This window comes from Sus scrofa, chromosome 10 (genome assembly GCF_054392235.1).
Source record: "Sus scrofa isolate SSC_HxYL_T2T_F1_AM1 chromosome 10, Sscrofa_HxYL_maternal_Yorkshire_Landrace_v2.0, whole genome shotgun sequence".
In the NCBI taxonomy this organism is placed as follows: domain Eukaryota; kingdom Metazoa; phylum Chordata; class Mammalia; order Artiodactyla; family Suidae; genus Sus; species Sus scrofa.
Window position 1 is genome coordinate 49,200,029 of NC_139392.1, and position 16,545 is coordinate 49,216,573.

The 16,545-nt window shown below is 36.5% G+C and overlaps 1 pseudogene across 1 annotated transcript in view; it reads left to right on the forward strand.

Annotated features, from left to right (window-relative positions):
• The window catches only part of LOC146399379 (protein FAM240B-like), a 134,704-nt pseudogene that overhangs the window by 59,788 nt on the left and 58,371 nt on the right, over positions 1 to 16,545 (forward strand). The gene's annotated exons all lie outside the window — the stretch shown is intronic.

Genomic DNA, 16,545 nt, shown 5'->3' on the forward strand with positions numbered 1-16,545 from the left:
ATATATACACATATATATACACATATATATATACACACATATATATACACACATATATATACACACATATATATACACATATATATACATATATATACATATATATACATATATATATACACTCATATATACACACATATATACATATATATACATATATATATACACACATATATACTGTGAAATGATTACCACAGTCAAATTAACTTATATATCCCTCAACTCATGTGAATACCTAATCATTTTATTTTTTTTGCTTCCATTGTAAATGGGACTATTTACAAAATTAAAATGAAATTGCTTTTCAAATGATTCATATAGAAGTATATAAATGAAATTATTTTTTGTTGATTTTTGTATCTTGTAGCTTTGTTGAATTTGGTTATTAGTTCTAACAATTTTTGGTAAGGTTTTTTTTCTTTTTTCCTTTTTCTTTTTTCTTTTTCTTTCTTTTTTTTTTTTTTTTTGCATTTTCTGTATGTAAGGTCATGCCCAGTATTTTGTCTTTTAAATCTGGCTTCTTGTTCCTAGTATCCTGCATTTGAAGTTTATACATATTATTATATTTACCAGTAGTTAATTTCATTGTTGAGTAGTAGTCTAAACTGTATCCCCTGTATCACTGTTTATACTTTTCTCTATTAAGAGATAGTTTCTAGCTATTTGAGATTGTGAATAAAACTGCTATAAATATTCATGTATAGGTTTTTATAAAACCAAGGAAACAAATAATATGACATCATTATTTTCAAAACACTGGATGCCAGAAGCAATTTCCAGTGAACATTGAGCAATGGGAAACAAACAGGTAGGGCTCTAGGATTTTTCCACTTTATTACCTTTAAAATGTTTCTAAGTTTTGATACAGTGAGAGATACCTCAGAAGATCCTGGTAGACTTTCTGAGTTGAGATGGTGTTGAGTGTCTGAGGAAACCAATGAACCAAGGCAGATAGAATTCTGATGATAGAATATTACATAGGCTATACTTGGAGGGTTGAAAGAGAGATTAAGAGAGATTGAGGGAGGGGATGTTGGAGATCTGGAGAGGATCCCCATCAATTCATGGATTTGAGGAAACTGCTAGAGGCTGATGAAAGTTTTACCGAGTTGGATTAGAGAGAAGGGTCCCTGATGCTCACATTGGACCAGGAATGGTGCCTATTCTCACCAGCTAGAAAAATGTGTGGTTCACAGGACCATTGCAATGGGCTGAATATTAGAAAGATTTTGCATCAGTAGTGGTACATAATTAGCCCCTGACCAAGCACTGCTCCAGACCTGCCTCATAAACCATTACAAGAAAAAAAAAATCCCAAAATAAAACATCCAAAAAACTCATAAGTATTGTGTTTAGAATTTTGTGTTTATATTGATGTGGGATATCAATTTGATTATTTTTGTTTTGATCCCTTGTTTCATTCTAGTATAAAGGTTATGCTGGGTGCATAAGATGAGTTGGGGTATATAATAATTTCCTCCCATTTCTAAAATTATTTAGGTAGGATTGGTACTATTTCTTGTTTAATTTTTGTATAGAATTCATTAGTAAAGCTCTATGGGGATAGAATTCTGTTTAGGGAAAGGAAGGACTCCAAATAATTGATTGTATTGGGTAGTAGATTATTTTAGCTTTACATCATTTTATTAGTGTGTTTATTTAGAAGGTTGTGTGTTTCAAAGCAGTGACAGTTTACTTAGTTGAGAAGTATTTTATCATAAATTCATTTATCATATGCTTTAGTATCTTTTTAAGTTCTGTATGATCTGCAGTGATGACATTTTCTTGATTCTTGATTGATAATTTATTTTTTCTGTATTCTTCTAAATCCACTTTGCTAGAAGCTTATCAATTTTATCAAACTTTCATTGAACCAATTCCTGGATTCATATGTTTTATAGATATAAACATATTATATATATGTGTGTGCGTGTGTGTGTTTATATAGGGATATAAACATATTCATATGTTTTACATATATCTTCATATGTTTTATATATATATAGAGAGAGAGAGAGTCTTTTTAAGGCCATGCCTGTGGCATATGGAAGTTCCTGGCCTAGGGGACAAATCGAAGTTGTAGTTGCCATAGCTATAGCAATGCCAGATCTGAGCCACGTCTGTGACCTACACTACAGCCCACAGCAATGCTGAATCCTTAACCCACTGAGTGAGGCCAGGGATTGAACCCATGTCCTCATGGATACTAGTTGGGTTCATTGCTGCTGAGGCACCACAGGAACTCCTCAATCAATATTTATTTCAATGATTTATTTCTCCTATATCCTATTTCTATGCTATAATGTTTTCTGTACTTATTTTATTTTCCTTTTCTAGCTTTTTGACATAGAAGCTTAGGTCATTTCTTGTAATATTTCTTGTTTTCTAATACTTGATTTTAAAGCTGTAAATGTCTCTCTAGCCACTCCTTTAGCTGCACCTAGTTAATATTACATACATAATATGTAGCACAAATTGTATGTAGTTTATACATATAATTCATCAATATCTTTAATATATCTTGTATATATGTATACCATTATATTTCTCTTGAAATTTTATTTTTCAAAATGTTCATGGTTAAATTAGACTTGTGTTGCTTAATTTGCATATATTTGGAAAATATTATATTTTTGTTAGCAATTTCTAGTTGAATTACATTTTCTTTATTACATATCTATACATCTATCTCTATAGATAGATAGTCTGTATGATTTAAGTCCTTTGAAATGTATTGCAACATTTTGTGGCATATATGTGTGTGTGTGTGTGTGTGTGTGTGTGTGTGTGTGTGTGTGTGTATATATATATATATATATATATATATATAGGTTTTTTTGGTGAATCCTTCATAAGAAGCACATTGAGATAAATACAATTAGTTCCACAAATGTTTCTCTATCTCCACTCTTACATGAACACAAATTTTATCAACATGTCGCTTGAAAATCTGGGGCAAATTTTGTGACAGACTTTATCTGCATTAGAAACAAGTTTTAAATGATTTGTTCTGAAGTTTGCATTCATAATCTTCTGGAAATGAGGTCAGATGTCATCTGCAAAGACAATTTTTAAACAGTTTTGCCTATTTTGGGGATAATGATTTAAATAAGAAAATTTGTACATATTTCATTTCTACCCAGGCTGGGCTTTTTCCCTTTTGGTGATCTGACCTCTATTTATTCTTTTATAATTTTTTGTAAGTCCTATTATATAAGGTGATTATCTGGAGATAAAGAGTCTACCTTCAAAATTATGACTAAGGTCCCTAAGAATTTAATTAGATAATGATCACCCTTGTAGATGCCCCAAATGAATGACTCAATAATATGTGCTGCAGTTAAACGTAGATAAAGTGTTTCCAGACCTTTGCCCTTACCTCAGAGAGTATTTGCCTGTACCAGTAATGACTTGACTGGCTTTTTCACAAATTAAAATGATTTAATCAAAACAATAGAGTATGTATACCAAATTATTCTTCATCCTCCAAGAAACCCAAAGTTCAACAATATGGAATGAAAACCAGATATTATAACTAGTTGAGAATCAAAACGTGGCAAAGACTGTTTCACTATTTCAATTTGATTGGTAAAACTCAAATAGCATTTTTTTAATCTAAACAATTCATCCAAAATTTACAACTTTCCCTTCAATCAAAATGTTGATTAAACATTTGTTTGTTCATAGGAGAAATTCTGCCTGCCATGAGTATTCTTAATCTCTGTTCACAATCAAGATTCAAATTTCTTCAGATAAAAGGACATCCATACTCAACTGGAAAATTCTCAAAAAATTGAAAAGTCATATTTTTCTGAAAGAATGACATAAATAAAATTTTCTGCGAGTATGGAAACAGTTCATGGTCCAATGAGGGCGCATGTATCTGGCCCTTTTGTGACTTTGAGATGACATCCGTGCATGAAGGACAAGGGAGAAGCCATCACCACCCAGAATATGGCTTGGATAACTGTCTCCTTGTGTAGGTAACCCAGGAACTGTATTTATACATAAGATTCTGAACTAGGATTTTCATTTTGCAGGAGTTAATTGGTGGTGTGAGAATTTAGTTTTCTAAATGTTCCTCCATCTGACTCTCATGATCAGCCAAGTTAGTTTGTGATGGCCAAGATATGTGGAGATCAACTCTATGATGTAATACTCTTTTTGAATACTTTCATATTTAAAGATCTGGAGTAAACTTACCTTCTCTAACATCAGGTATACTTAGAAACTAATTTCAAGTGTAACAATTTGGGGATATTTTTTAAATTATTTTTGGCAGATATTTCTAAATTTGGGGGGGATATTTTTGGCAGATATTTCTAAATCTCATGATAGGTTCAATTGAGATGTTCTCTAAGCAGTGCTGGTTAATCTGATAAACTCCAGAAGGTGATGTGGCATCTATAGCACTTAACTGAGTGACTTTTTAATTCTGTAGTAAGGAGGCTGTTACTTCCATTCTTTTTTGCTGTTGTTGTTCACACCTGAATTTCAGCATCCTATTATGTTGCTTGGCCATTTAGATGTTTTCTCCTTTAATTGTTTTCTTTACATGTTTTATAGATAAATAGATGATATATAGATAGATGGATAGATAGATGATAGAGATATATATAGTTTAAATGTTTTTTAATTTTTATTACTCAGTGAATTTATTACATTTATAGTTGTACAATGATCATCACAATCCAATTTTATAGGATTTCCATCCCACAACCTCAGTGCATCCCCCCACGCCCCGAAGTGTCTCCTTTGGAAACCATAAGTTTTTCAAAGTCTGTGAGTCAGTATCTGTTCTGCAAAGAAGTTCATTGTTTCCTTTTTTCAGATTCCATAGTCAGTGAAAGCATTTGAGGTTGGTGTTTCATTGTATGACTGACTTCACTTAGCATGATAATTTCTAGGTCCATCCATGTTGCTAAAATGCCAGTATTTCATTCCTTTTAATGGGTGAGTAATATTCCCTTGTGTATATGTACCACCTCTTCTTGATCCACTCCTCTGTCTATGGACATTTAGGTTGTTTCCATGTCTTGGCTGTTGCAAATAGTGCTGCAGTGAACATCAGAGTACATGTGTCTTTGCGAATCATGGTTTTCTCTGGATAGATGCCCAGGAGTGGGATTGCTGGATCAAATGGTAGTTCTATGTTTAGTTTTCTGAGGAATCTCCATACTGCTTTCCACAGTGGTTGCGCCAATTTACAATCCCACCAACAGTGTACTAGTGTTCCTTTTTCTCCACACCCTCTCCAGCACTTATTGTCTGTAGACTTTTTGATGATGGCCATTCTGGCTGGTGTAAGATGGTACCTCACAGTTGTTTTGATTTGCATTGCTCTAATAATGAGTGATGTTGAACATCTTTTCATGTGTTTTTTGGCCATCTGTATGTCTTCTTTGGAGAATTGTCTGTTTAGAACTTCTGCCCATTTTTTGATGGGGTGGTTTGGTTTTTTTGGTATGGAGCTGCAGAAGGTGTTTATAAATTTTGGAGATTAATGCCTTGTCAGTTGATTCACTTGCAAAGATTTTCTCCCATTCTGTGGGTTGTCTTTTCGTTTTGTTTAGGGTTTTCTTTGCTGTGCAGAAACGTTGAAGTTTGATTAGGTCCCATTTGATTATTTTTGTTTTTACTGTCATTACTCAGAGGTGGATCTGAGAAGATGTTGCTGTCGTTTATGTCAGAGAGGGTTTGGCCTATGTTTTCCTCTAAGAGTTTTGTAGTGTCTGGTCTTATATCTAGGTCTCTAATCCATTTTGAGTTTATTTTTGTGTGTGGTGTTAGGGAGTGTTCTAATTTCATTCTTTTCCATGTGGCTGTCTAGTTTTCCCAGCACCATTCATTGAACAGGTGTCTGTTCTCCATTGTATATTCTTGCCTCCTTTGTCATAGATTAGTTGGCTGAAGGTGTGTGGGTTGAGTTCTTGGCTTTCTATCCTGTTCCACTGATCTATATTTCTGTCTTTGTTCCAGTACCATATATGGTTTTAATGATTGTTGCTTTGTAGTATAGTCTGAGGTCTGGGAGCCGGATTCCTCCAGCTCCATTTTTCTTTTTCAGGATGTCTTTGGCTATTCTGGGTCTTTTGTGCTTCCAAACTTTAAAATATTTTGTTTGAGTTCTGTGAAAAATGTCCTTGGTAATTTGATAGGGATTGCATTGAATCTGTAGGTTGCCTTAGGTAGTATAGTCATTTTGATAATATTAACTCTTCCAATCCAAGAACATGGTATGTCTTTCCATCTACTTGTGTCATCTTTGATGTCCGTCATCAGTGTCTTATAGTTTTCAGAGTACAGGTGTTTTGTCTCTTTAGGTATGTATGCCCGTAGGTATTTTATTCTTTTGGATGCAGTGGTAAATGGGATTGCTTCCCTAATTTGTCTTTCTGCTCTTTCATTGTTAGTGTATAGAAATGCCATAAATTTCTGTGGATTAATTTTGTATCCCGTGACTTTGCCAAATTCATGGATGAGTTCTAACAGTTTTCTGGTAGAGTCTTTAGGACTCTCTAGGTATAGTATCATGTCATCTGCAAATAGGGATAGTTTTATTTCTTCCTTTCCAATTTGGATTCCTTTTATCTCTTTTCCTTCTCTGATTGCTGTAGCTAGGACTTCCAAAGCTATGTTGAATAGCAGTGGTGAGAGTGGACATCCTTGTCTTGTTCCTGATCTCAGCAGGAATTCTTTCAGCTTTTCACCATTGAGAATAATGTTTGCTGTGGGTTTGTCATATATGGCCTGTATTATTTTGAGGTAGGTTCCCGTTATGCCCACTTTCTGAAGGGTTTTTCTCAGAATTGGGTGTTGGATTTTGTCAAAGGCTTTTCCCACGTCTGTTGAGAGGATCATATGGTTTTTATTCTTCAGTTTGTTAATATGGTGTATCACACTGATTGATTTGTGGATATTGAAGAACCCTTGCATCCCTGGGGTAAATCCCACTTGATCATGATGTACAATCCTTTTAATGTATTGTTGGACGTGGTTTGCTAGTATTTTGTTGAGGATTTTGCATCAATGTTCATCAGTGAAATTGGCCTGTAGTTTTCTTTTTTTTGTGGTATCTCTGTCTGGTTTGGGTATGAAGGTGATGGTGGCCTCATAGAATGAGTTTGGGAGTATCCCTTCCTCTGCAACTTTTTGAAATAGTTTCAGAAGGATAGGTACAGCTCTTCTCTAAATGTTTGATAGAATTCACCTATGAAGCCATCTGGTCCTGAACTTTTGTTTGTTGGAAGTTTTTTAATCACAGTTTCAATTTCAGTTCTTATGATGGGGCCATTCATCTTTTCTATTTCATCTTGGTTTAGTCTTGGAAGATTGTACTTTTCCAAGAATTTGTCCATTTCTTCTAGGTTTTCCATTTTCCTGGCATATAGTTGCATATAGTAGTCTCTTATGATCCTTTGTATTTCTGTGATGTCCGTTGTTACTTCTCCTTTTTCATTTCTAATTTTATTGATTTGAGTCCTCTCTCTTTTTTGCTTGATAAGTCTGGCTAGGGGTTTATCAATTTTGGTGATCTTTTCAAAGAACCAGCTTTTCATTTCATTGATCTTTTCATGGTTTTCTTTGTTTCTATTTCATTGATTTCTGCTCTGATCTTTATGATTTCTTTCCTTCTACTACCTTTAGGTCTTGTCTCTTCTTCTCTCTGGAGCATCTTCAGATGTAAAGTTAGCTTGTTTACTTGAGCTTTTTCTTGTTTCCTGAGGTGGGCTTGTATTGCTATAAACTTTCCTCTCAGAACAGCTTTTGATGCATCCCATAGATTCTGGATTGTTATATCTATGTTGTCATTTGCTTCTAGGTATTTTCTAATTTCCTCTTTGATTTCTTCAGTGACCCATTGGTTGTTGAGTAGCATGTTGTTGAGTCTCCACGTATTTGTGTTTTTTGCAGGTTTTTTCTTCTTGTTGTTGATTTCCAGTCATATAGCATTGTGGTCAGAAAAGATGCTTCATATGATTTCAATTTTCATGAAGTTACTGAGGTTGGGTTTGTAGCCCAGGATGTAATCAATCTTAGCGAACGTTCCATGTGCGCTTGAGAAGAATGTGTATTCTGTTGCTTTTGGATGGAATGTCCTATAAATATCTATTAAGTCCATCTGGTCTAATGTTTCATTCAGAGCCTGTGTTTCCTTATTGATTTTCTGTCTGGATGATCTGTCCATTGCTGTAAGTGGGGTGATAAAGTTCCCCACTATGATTGTGTTATTGTCGATTTGTCCTTTTAAGGTTGTGAGCCGTTGCCTTATATATTGTGGTGAACTTATGTTGGGTGCATAGATATTTAAAATTGTTGTATCTTCTTCTTGGATTGATCCTTTGATCACTATGTAGTGACCTTCTTTGTCCCTTAAAATATTCTTCACTTTAAAGTGTATTTTGTCTGTTATGAATATTGCTACTCCAGCTTTCTTTTGATCCCTGTTTGCATGAAATATTTTCTTCCATCCTCTCACTTTCAATTTGTATGGGTCCCTAGAAGTGAAGTGGATCTCTTGGAGACAGCATATATATGGACCTTGTTTTTGTATCCATTCAGCCAGTCTATGTCTTTTGGTTGGGGCATTTAGTCTGTTTACATTTAAGGTAATTATTGATATGTATGTTCTTATTGCCATTTTATTAATTGCTTTGGATTTGTGTTTGTTGCTCTTTTTTCTTCCCTCCTTCTCTTGCTCTCTCCTCTTCTGGTTTGATGACTATCTTTAGTTTCATATTTGAGTTGATTTTTCTTATTTGTTTGTGTATCAATTGTAGATTTTTGGTTTGCATTTATTCTGAAGTTTTATATGAGTCTATATATATCTGAGATTGTTTGAAGTTGTTATTCTCTTAATTGCAAGTTCATCTCCAGTGTCCTGAATTTGTACCCACCTCTTCTCAGGATTTCTGATTTTGGCGGCATAATTGTGCATGGATGATTTCTTATCTTTACTGTATATATACAGTATATTTCTTATCTTTACTGTATATATACCTTTACTGGTGAGCCTTGTCATTTGCGGTATTTTTGTTTCCTGTTGCTGTCTTTTCTTTTCTGCCTAGAGAAGTTCCTTTAGTATTTGTTGTAAAGCTGGTTTAGTGGTGCTGAATTCTCTTAGCTTTTGCTTATCTGTGAAGGTTTTGATTTCTCCTTCAAATCTGAGTGAGAGCCTTGCTGGGTGGAGTAATCTTGGTTGGAGGTTTTTCGTTGAGTATATCATGCCACTCCCTTGTGGCCTGCAGAGTTTCTGCGGAAAAATCTGCTGATAACCTTATCAGGGTTCCCTTGTATGTTATTTGTGTCTTTTCCCTAGCTGCTTTCAAGATTTTTTTTTGACTTTAATTTTGGTCAGCCTGATTAATATGTGTCTTGGCATAGTCCTCCTTGGGTTTATTTTATATGGTACTCATTGTGCTTCCTGAATTTGAGTGAGTGGTTCCTCTTCCATGTCAGGGAAGTTTTTGGCTATTATCTCTTGGAATTTTTTTTCTGTCCCCTTCTCTCTCTGACACCCCTATAATGTGGATATTGGTGCATTTAACATTGTCCCAGAGTTCTCTGAGACTCTCTTCATTTGTTTTCAATCTCTTTTCTCTTTTCTGTTCTGCATCTGTAATTTCTACTAATCTGTCCTCCACCTCGCTTATTCATTCTTCTGCCTCCGGTATTCTGCTGTTAGCTGCTTCTAATGAATTTTTTATTTTAGTTACTGTATTTTGCATCTCCTTGTTTAAGTTTTATATCTTGTATCTCTTTGGTGAGTGTTTCCTGTAAGTTATCCATCTTTGCCTCTAGTTTATTTCCAGCGTCATGCATCATCTTCATCATCAACAGTCTAAAGTCTTTTTCCTGGAGGCTGAGAATCTCCTCATCACTTAGCTGATTTTCTGGGAGTTTTTCTTTCTCACTCATCTGAGGTATAGTTCTCTGTCTTTTCAGTTTTATAGATTTTTGGTGTGGTGACCTTTTTACAGATTAGAGTTGTAGCCTCTCTTACTTCTGGTGTCTGCCCCTCTTGTGGCTGAAGTTGGTATGGAGGCTTGCTGTTGGCTTCCTGATGGGAGGGGCTGATGCCTGCCCACTGGTAGGTGGAGCTGATTCTTATCCCTCTCATGGGTGGGGCTTTGTCTCTGGATGGTATTAGGGGTGGCTGTGTGCCTGGGGGTCTTTACATAGCCTGTTTACTGAGGGGTGGGGCTGTGATCCCACCTGGATTGTTGTTTGCCCTGGGGCTTCTCAGCACTGACTGAAGAATGGGGCCAGATTTTCCCAAAATGGCCACCTCTAGAGAAAGGCCCATTTATGAATATTCCCGAGAGCTTTTTTTCCAATGTCCTTCCCCCACAAACAAGGCAAGGGGTTGAGAACAGAGAGGTGGGGATGGTTTGCATCTGGGGCTGGGCCAGAGGCCCCATGCCAACCTCTGTGGCCCTAGGTACAGTGTTTTCTCAGTCTCCCCCCACTCAGCAGGGCTGGTGGAGTAGGGGTTGGGTTGGGGAGTTAGGCATTGGGGAGGGAGCAGCCGAAATCATAGTAATTAATAGAACAACTAGACAAAATGTTAGAAATCATTTAAGTTTTAGTAACACTATTAACAATCCTGTCTTAAAATAGCATGTATAGAACTCTTCTCATTCAGAGTACACATCACTAAAAGCACAGCTAGGCCGATGCTAAACATAACAGTTCTAGTGCATAAACTAAATCTTAAATAATTTAAAAAGTTTAAATCATATTAGTATGACATCTGACCACAAAATCATTAAACTAGAAATAAACACAAACATATACATACCCAAATATTTAAATATTAAAATCCATACTTTAAAACTACACATCAAAAACAAATCACAAGGGATATTAGACTATATTTTGAAATGAAAGATTATAAAGTCACAATGCATTAAAATTGACAAGATGTACTAAAATAGTGCTTGAAGAGACATTTATATCTTTAAAGCTCATGTTTAAAAGGAAGAAAAGTTTCAAGTGAATAACTTAAATTTGTGTTTTAAAAAAAGCTAGAAGAGAGGATTTCCAGTTGTGGCTCAGTGGGTTGTGAATCTGACTAGTAGCATGAGGATGCAGGTTTGATCCCTGGCCTCACTCAGTGGGTTAAGAGTCCAGTGTTGCCATGAGCTGTGATGTATGTAGCAGATGTGGCTTAGACCTGGTTTTGCTGTGTATGTGGTTTAGGCTGGCAGCTGCAGGTCCTATTGGGCCTCTAGCCTGCAAACTTCTAAATGCTGCAGATGTAGCCCTAAAAAACAAACAAACAATACCCCCACAAACCTAGAAGAGAAAAACAAAGCAAATGCCAGCAGAAATAAGGAAATAATGAAGATTAGAGTGAAAATAAGTAAATGAGAAAACAGAGAAACAGTGCAAAAGTCAATCAATCCAAAAGGTGGCTGTTTGAAGAGATAAATTAAATGGCTAAATCTGGAGTTCCCGTCGTGGTGCAGTGGTTAATGAATCTGACTACAAACCATGAGGTTGCGGGTTTGATCCCTGCCCTTGCTCAGTGGGTTAACGATCTGGCATTGCCGTGAGCTGTGGTTTAGGTCATAGATGCCACTCGGATCCCGTGTTGCTGTGGCTCTGGCATAGGCTGGCAGCTACGGCTCCGATTAAACCCCTAGCCTGGGAACCTCCATATAACGCAGGAATGGCCCAAGAAATGGCAAAAAGACAAAAATAAATAAATAAATTAATAAATTGCCAAATCTTTAGCTAAACTGACTATGAAAAGAAAGAGAAAAGATAAAACCTATTAGCATCAGATATAAAAGAGGTAACACCACTACCAACAATACATAAATTAAAAGTATTAAAAAGAATACTATGAGTAACCTTAGGCCAATATATTAGATATCTTATATCAAGTGGACAAATTCTGAGAAAGACCCAAAATATCAGAAATGACACAAGAAAATATTAAAAATCTGAGTAATCCCATGACAGGTAAATAAATTTTATTAGTAATTTAAAATTTTCTCATAATGAAAAGCTCAGGTCCAGATGACTTTCTTATTGAATCCTATCAAATATTTAAAGAACAAATAACACCCATTCTTCATAAACTCTTTCAGAATATGGAGGAAGAGCAAATCTACCAATTCACTCAATGAGATCAATATCATCTAGATATAAAAGTCAGACAAAAAAATCACAAGAAAGGAATATCCTTCATGAACCTACAGATAAAATCCTCAACAAGGTATTAGCAAACAATCCATCAACATATATCATGGGAAGAATTTAGCCCAAAAATGCAAGGTTGACTTAGCATACCAAAATCAATCAATGACATTTCAGCACAAAATTTGGAAACTGTGATTCCCATACTCAAACCAAAAAAAAAAAAAAAGAGCTGAACAAACTTAAAAAAACTTCTCTTCTTAAATCCATCACAAGACAAAGCATTGCTCCCAAAATTGAGATATAGAGAGGAGAATAGAGAAACACAACTAACCATAGATGCCCAGGAAACAGAAACCTCTGTGGACACCAGTATCAGGGTATAAAAAATTAAAATGTAATTGTCAAATTTGCTGGAGGCTCACTGTGGACAAGTTTGAGAGTTAAAAACAGCAGGGCAGATCAGTCTCAAGGGAGACCCCAAAACTTTTTTATCTCTGGGAGTCCTACCAGGCTCTCAGAGTGAATATCTGAGAAAATTCCCCTCATGCTTCCAGAAAGAGAGGGAAAGGAGCCATTCTGAAAAGCACATACAGCATTCTGTTCTCAATAAGTTCTTCCATCCAGAGAAAATATTTTGCCAAACCATAACCAATGGGGACTAATTGAACAGGGGACAGAAAATAGCCAACTCCACCTTCATTGAGTCTTCCACCTGGAAGAAGGAAAATACCCAACTCCAGGCCCTCTAGTCTACCTGTCCCACCTAAAGGTGGAAAAAGCTAAGATCAACTTGTGAAGGTCCACTGCCCAGGGTCACAGGATCACTAAAAAACTTAAGCAAAAGCCTAGAGACCACTTCCCTTCCCTCTTACAACTTACTACCCCATCAGTAAGGCTCCTGTTTACTAAAAAGAGAGTACAACTTGAAGTTCCCATTGTGGTGCAGTGGAAATGAATCCAACTAGAAACCATGAGGTTACAGATTCGATCCCTGGCCTTGCTCAGTGGGTTAAGGATCTGGCCACGCCATGAGCTGTGGTGTATGTCCAAGACACAGCTTGGATCTGGTATTGCTGTGGCTGTGGCATAGGCAGGCAGTTACAGCTCTGATTGGAACCCTAGCCTGGGAACCTCCATATGCCATGGGTGTGGCCCTAAAAAAAAAAAAAAAGCAAAAAATATAAAATAAAAATAAACCTGTGTTTTCCCACCTCATCTTTATTTAAATTAGTCTTTATTCTTCCAAAATCTAGATTGTTTATATCTGCCTACCATTTATAGCATATATGTAACTAGCCTATCTCTGTCAGGTCAACTTATTTAATTTTTTTGCTGTGCCAGCAGCAAGGTATTTAATTTTGATTACTGTAAGATGAATACCAACAAGACTGATGAGGGCTGTCAGCAGCTTCTGTAAGGATGATGAGGGTCTTATCAATTTCTTTTCTCAGAGAAGGACATTTGATTGGCTTCAGTAGTGTAATGACTCAAAAACACTTGTGAGATGGCTGAGAGAAAATTACGATTTCAAAGGTGAAAGCAAACAGTTTCTATTTCAGTCTTTTAAACAAAGAACTCAACATGTCCATTTTATTCTCCATTTTCCCCAATACCTAAAAAAAAAAAGTATCGAACCACATTTTAGTAAGATTCAGATTCCACATTGTTTCCCTACATTCTTGCCCTGATCCCTCCTGTAATATAAGTTCTGTTCAAAACTTCATTATCAAAGAGAATGGCAGAAAAATGGCAGACTCAAAAGCTCTAAGCTTTCATTTTTTTTCACAGAAACTTCTTTTTAAAATCAGAAACTGAAACAACTTTGTGAGAATTCTGGAAAACGGTAAGATTTTACAGCAAAAAACAAAAGGCCCAACAAGCAAAATCATCTTCAAAATAGAAGGAAAATTATATGGCATTTGTACACACCCTCATGACAATAGCTTTCCAGCGTAGTGTCAGTCCCTGTCTCTAAATGGTTCCCAATTCTTCCCTGTGAACTGAAGGAAGCAGATTTTACTTGCAAATTATTGTGTGTATCTATTCTGACCTATCTAGGGGATACCCAATTGCTGATGCAAGATGTTTATCTCTGTCTTGGTTAACTGATGACTCAAGTACAAAAATGATGGGCACTACTTATAAAAGCTACACAATGACTACAAACAGACCCAAAGATGCCTATGGCAAGAGATTCAAGGTGAAGACATACGAAATACCATGTAAGGAGTGGAGGAGAAACTAGGGTGGGACTATTTGGGAAATTAGGACATTCAAAATTTGTGGTGTGTCCTGGAGAATTTAGAAAGTATGCACAAGCTCAGGCAAGATACGTACTCAGAAAAGACCCAAGAAGGATTTAAGCTTTCACCTTGGGCTGATTTTTAGGTTCAGAGCTAGGCTAGATAAGTGATGAAGGAGTGCTCAGCAGAGCCAACCTGTAAATATTAGGAAGGCCCTTAGTATTCAAATAAATCTGTTCCAATATTACCTGAACACAAGCTAAAGGAAGAGAGAATTCAGTAATAAACAAAGGTAATGTCTTTTGAAAAAATAGTTTTGAAAATTCTCAAAACAGACAAATACAGCCTTCAACAATAAAAAAAAAGCAAACTTTGGGGAATGGGGTGAATCTGATTTCCTTAGCTATGACGTTATAATAGTCAAATGCCCAATTTTAAGCAAAAGAATCGGAAGCATGCAAATTAACAGAAAAACATGGCTCTTAGGAGGAAGTGAATAATTGACAGTAACCAACTTTGACGAAGCCCAAACATCAGATTTACAAGTCAGATATTCTAGTTTATTTATTTATTGCTTTTTTTAGCACCACACCTGTGGCATATGGAGGTTCCCAATCTAGGTGTCAAATCAGAGCTACAACTGCCAGCCTACACCACAGCCCCAGCAATGCAGGATCCAAGTCACATCTGCAACCACAGCTCATGGCAATGCCAGATCTTTAACCCACTGAGTGAGGCCAGGGATCAAACCCACAACCTCATGGTTCCTAGTTGGATTTGTTTCCACTGTGCCGTGAATGGGAACTCCAAGGCAACTATTTTAAAACCATTGTTTTACATATATTTAAAAGACTAAAGGACAACAAGAAAAAAGAACTAAAAGGAAATCAAGAAAACAATATAAATGAGAATATCAACAAAAAAGATAGAAATTGTTTTTTAAAAGAACGAAATTCTGAAAAGTACAGTAACTGAACTGACAAAAAAAATCAAGATAAATATCTTTTTTAAAAGCCTAGCAGATTTCAGCAGGCAGAAGTTTAAAGAATTGGCCAACTTGAATATAGGACAATTGGAATTATTTATTCTGAGGGATAGAAAGAAAATAAAATGAAGAAAAGGTAGATAAAGATGATAAAGTAGGAGGACATAGAACTTAACCTCCCATCATGAACACATCAAAATATATCTACATATGGGACAATTCTCACTAAAAACTAATTGGAAACTATCAGAAAGACTGCTGTACCATCAATGCATTAAAAAAAAAAAAATCCACTTGGAATTGGATAAGAATAGAAGGGAAGTGATAAGGGTGAGACTTGTGCCCCTGAGAGGAGGAAGCGAAGAGAGATTACACAGGCAGAGATCCTTCCTGGGGAGTGAGTGGTTTGAGCTACATATTGGGTGATCCAGGGGATCAAACACCGGGAAGATAAGTCTGCCTGGTTGGAGAGCTGGTTGGATTAACAGAAGGACTGTGGGAAGTTTGGACTCAGTTGTGAGGAATGCACGCATGCTTGCTTACCCCTGAAACAAGGCAAAAAATGTGGATTGAAACTGTACCAGTCACTGTCCAGTTGTCCATGACCACTCCAGCACACATGCACCTGAACCAGCAACCACTCTGTCCCCCTTGCTTCACAATTTATCACCACTCCAGGGGAAGGGCTACCTCAGCTGAAGAGAGAGCTCAGCTGTCAGGGAAACATGTGGCTCAGAACTGCAGCACCATCTGAGTAGGGCAGGGGCAGCCATTATTAGTGCTTACATAGGTACCACATCAGAAATAATATTGGTGTCTGAGTGCAGCTGGACCACCATAGCCAGAGCCTTGACCCATGCCAAGCACCTGAACCAGCCCCTCCTGCTCCAACACTGCACATCTCTGGAGTGAGAGTACCAGTGTTAGGTGGGAAGAGAGAATACACTTAGAAGGGAGCCAGCTTGAACTTGACATTAGGACCCAAACTCTACCCCATAAAAGGTTGTGACAGCCACCAAGCAGAGGGAACACCCTGGCTCACATTTGGGCTCTGGACCTAGATCCTACATTTTTAGCTACACTACCTATCAAGTTGATGGCTGGCTACATTCACTAGGGAAAGACATGAATTAAGTGCAAGACAGACAAATCCATCTATCCCACCAA